General features: G+C 48.5%; 1 long non-coding RNA gene across 1 annotated transcript; it reads right to left on the bottom strand.

Moving 5' to 3' along the window:
- Positions 1-2,879: 2,879 nt before the first annotated feature.
- On the bottom strand, positions 2,880-3,756 carry LOC127916481 (uncharacterized). Its single transcript, XR_008095008.1, has 3 exons — positions 3,316-3,756; positions 3,097-3,260; positions 2,880-2,973 (listed from the first exon to the last, which is right to left on the bottom strand). It is a non-coding gene; the product is annotated as an uncharacterized LOC127916481 (long non-coding RNA).
- Positions 3,757-4,188: the final 432 nt, after the last annotated feature.

Here is a 4,188-nt window from a genome sequence, read left to right as displayed (position 1 = left end):
CCTGTAGGTCTATCATAATTTGTTCTAACGTGCTGCTACTTCCTGCAGGTTTAGCATAATTTGTTCTAACATGCTGTCACTTCCTGTAGAACATGGTACTACTTCCTGTAGGTCTATCATAATTTGTTCTAACCTGCTGCTACTTCCTGCAGGTTTAGCATAATTTGTTCTAAAGTGCTACTACTTCCTGTAGAACATGGTACTACTTCCTGTAGGCCTAGCATAATTTGTTCTAACATGCTACTAGTTCCTGTAATCCTACCTTAACTGCAAAATGTTAGCGATGTGGGTCTTCATCAAACTTGACAAAGAACGGTAGCAGTCAAATATTTTTGTCAAAGATCTATAGCTCTCTACACGTTGCTGTACTTTGGAATCAGTTTAAAGGCTTGATGATATATACTACTTTCCGTTGCTAGATTGTATTACATGTTCTTGTACCAGTAAATCTGGTTAGAATGGTGTTATGCTGGTATACCCTACCTTGAACCAGACTTTACTTAGCACCAGAGTGCCCAGGACCCATCCCAAGACATGCCTTACTAATGGCCCTGATATTTGAGTGGGACAACATGCGCTCGTGAGACACTGGACCTCATTGATGGAAATATGAACATTTTCCTCTGACCTTGCTGGAATAGTCAAGTGGTCTGGGCTTGGTCTTTTCATTCAGCGCCCATGGGTGTGTGTGTGTGTGTGTGTGTGTGTGTGTGTGTGTGTGTGTGTGTGTGTGTGTGTGTGTGTGTGTGTGTGTGTGTGTGTGTGTGTGTGTGTGTGTGTGTGTGTGTGTGTGTGTGTGTGTGTGTGTGTGTGTGTGTGTGTGTGTGTGTGTGTGTGTGTGTTAAGATGTACAGTATGTCTTAATGAGCCTCTTCCTTCTCTAAAGACAGTGCTGTCCAAAAGCAGCATGGTGGAGGAGAGAGAAGCAGCTGGAACAGTCAGTAAGCCTGCATGGTGGAGGAGCAGCCTGGAACAGTCAGTAAGCCTGTATGGTGGAGGAGCAGCCTGGAACAGTCAGTAAGCCTGCATGGTGGAGGAGCAGCCTGGAACAGTCAGTAAGCCAGCATGGTGGAGGAGCAGCCTGGAACAGTCAGTAAGCCTGCATGGTGGAGGAGCAGCCTGGAACAGTCAGTAAGCCTGCATGGTGGAGGAGCAGCCTGGAACAGTCAGTAAGCCTGCATGGTGGAGGAGCAGCCTGGAACAGTCAGTAAGCCTGCATGGTGGAGGAGCAGCCTGGAACAGTCAGTAAGCCTGCATGGTGGAGGAGCAGCCTGGAACAGTCAGTACGTCTACACGGTGGAGGAGCAGCCTGGAACAGTCAGTACGTCTACACGGTGGAGGACTTACTGTAGTTACTACACATTATGTTGTATACGTTGAACGGATAATTTGTACATGTTACCTCAGTCAAACAGAAACAATGACAGAAAGGACAGGATTAAATGTCAGGCCGAATTTAACCCATCAGAGCGCATTGGACACCCTTTGTGCTTCTTCTGTACGGCCTCCATATTAGGAAGTCATCAGTTGTCAGACAACTCAGTGGCGGTATTCTGTTATAGGAACAGGACAAAGAGATGATCAGTTCCCATGGCTGTATCTAGACAAACATGACTTGGAAAGACACAAAATATTCCAATGAGTCTCCTATCACCCAGACATCTTATCTGATCTAAGATATGGAGAAGCCATTCTCTGTTTGTATTAAAGCCACTATCGTACTGTTGCTTAACAACCAGACCTCACCCCAGTTAAAAGATGACCTGGGCCATCACAGAGATGGAAAGACGAGCAGGAATGAGTCCACTGTCCTCTTGGACATGTCTGAGGACTGAAAGACTTTTCTGCGTTATTCTTTAACCGTAACATGGAGTGCTTTGTGTTGTAACCCATAGCAACTAGACACACTGACTGTTGCTAGTTGACCGTAGTGACCGAATAGGCAGGTTTCCATTGACCCTGGTTTATTCGACAAAAGAAATGTCACGAAATAAAACATAGCAACATTTGTAATGAAAACGGCAGAGAAATCTGCTAAAGATCGAATACATTTTTATCCGATTGACAGGGGTGGAATTTTCAAATGATGATAGAAATGGTGTTTTTGTAATAAATTACGATTGTGGATTAATTTTGTAGGTACGCAGGGAAGTGATGTTATCACGTCACTATAAAGCTCCACATTTCATAGTAAATTCTTACTGCTTGCAAAATCCATTTATTTAACTATACAAATAATGTTTCTTTGCAAGACAGGGATTGTCTTGACTTTCAAGAATGCCTGAATTGCTTCACATCGCTACAAGAACGAGTGTCATTTTATTTGTATTTTTTTCTCATTTTGCCCCTTCTTTTTGTCCCCAATTTTGTGATATCCAGTTGGTAGTTCCAGTCTTGTCCCATCACTGCAACTCCCCTATGGACTTGGGAGAGGTGAAGGTCGAGAGCCATGAGTCCTCCAAAAACATGACCCTGCCATGTTTCAGAGCCGTATTGCTTCTTGACACACTGCTCGCTTAACCCGGAAGCCAGCCTCACCAATGTGTTGGAGGAAACATTGTCCAACTAGCGACCGGAATCAGCTCGCAGGAGCCCGGCCCGCCACAAGGAGTCACTAGACCGAGGGGACGGCCAAACCGTCCCCTAACCCGGACGACGCTGGGCCAAACCGTCCCCTGACCCAGACGACGCTGGGCCAATTGTGCGCTGCCTCATGGGTCTCCCGGTCACGGGACGAGTGCAAGTTTCATCATGGCACGAACCGTGGCGATTCGTTGGCACATGAGAATTATGAGAATCTGGCAAATATTAGTCATTAGTCATATAATTATTGCATTTTCTCCATGCTGACTGAGACATGAAACAGATAGATGGGAGGGCAGACAGGCTACCTGAGACATGAAACAGATAGGTGGGAGGGCAGACAGGCTACCTGAGACATGAAACAGATAGGTGGGAGGGCAGACAGGCTACCTGAGACATGAAACAGACAGGTGGGAGGGCAGACAGGCTACCTGAGACATGAAACAGATAGGTGGGAGGGCAGACAGGCTACCTGAGACATGAAACAGACAGGTGGGAGGGCAGACAGGCTACCTGAGACATGAAACAGATAGGTGGGAGGGCAGACAGGCTACCTGAGACATGAAACAGATAGGTGGGAGGGCAGACAGGCTACCTGAGACATGAAACAGATAGGTGGGAGGGCAGACAGGCTACCTGAGACATGAAACAGATAGGTGGGAGGGCAGACAGGCTACCTGAGACATGAAACAGACAGGTGGGAGGACAGGCTACCTGAGACAGACAGGCTACCTGAGACATGAAACAGATAGGTGGGAGGGCAGACAGGCTACCTGAGACATGAAACAGATAGGTGGGAGGGCAGACAGGCTACCTGAGACATGAAACAGATAGGTGGGAGGGCAGACAGGCTACCTGAGACATGAAACAGATAGGTGGGAGGGCAGACAGGCTACCTGAGACATGAAACAGACAGGTGGGAGGGCAGACAGGCTACCTGAGACATGAAACAGACAGGTGGGAGGGCAGACAGGCTACCTGAGACATGAAACAGACAGGTGGGAGGGCAGACAGGCTACCTGAGACATGAAACAGATAGGTGGGAGGGCAGACAGGCTACCTGAGACATGAAACAGACAGGTGGGAGGGCAGACAGGCTACCTGAGACATGAAACAGACAGGTGGGAGGGCAGACAGGCTACCTGAGACATGAAACAGACAGGTGGGAGGGCAGACAGGCTACCTGAGACATGAAACAGACAGGTGGGAGGGCAGACAGGCTACCTGAGACATGAAACAGAGGGCAGACAGGCTGGGATGGGACAGACAGGCTACCTGAGAGACATGAAACAGACAGGTGGGAGGGCAGACAGGCTACCTGAGACATGAAACAGACAGGTGGGAGGGCAGACAGGCTACCTGAGACATGAAACAGACAGGTGGGAGGGCAGACAGGCTACCTGAGACATGAAACAGACAGGTGGGAGGGCAGACAGGCTACCTGAGACATGAAACAGACAGGTGGGAGGGCAGACAGGCTACCTGAGACATGAAACAGACAGGTGGGAGGGCAGACAGGCTACCTGAGACATGAAACAGACAGGTGGGAGGGCAGACAGGCTACCTGAGACATGAAACAGACAGGTGGGAGGGCAGACAGGCTAC

Source organism: Oncorhynchus keta, chromosome 36 (assembly GCF_023373465.1).
Source record: "Oncorhynchus keta strain PuntledgeMale-10-30-2019 chromosome 36, Oket_V2, whole genome shotgun sequence".
Lineage (NCBI taxonomy): Eukaryota > Metazoa > Chordata > Actinopteri > Salmoniformes > Salmonidae > Oncorhynchus > Oncorhynchus keta.
Note: the sequence above shows the minus strand (reverse complement) of the source record. Positions and strands in the feature narration are given on the sequence as shown.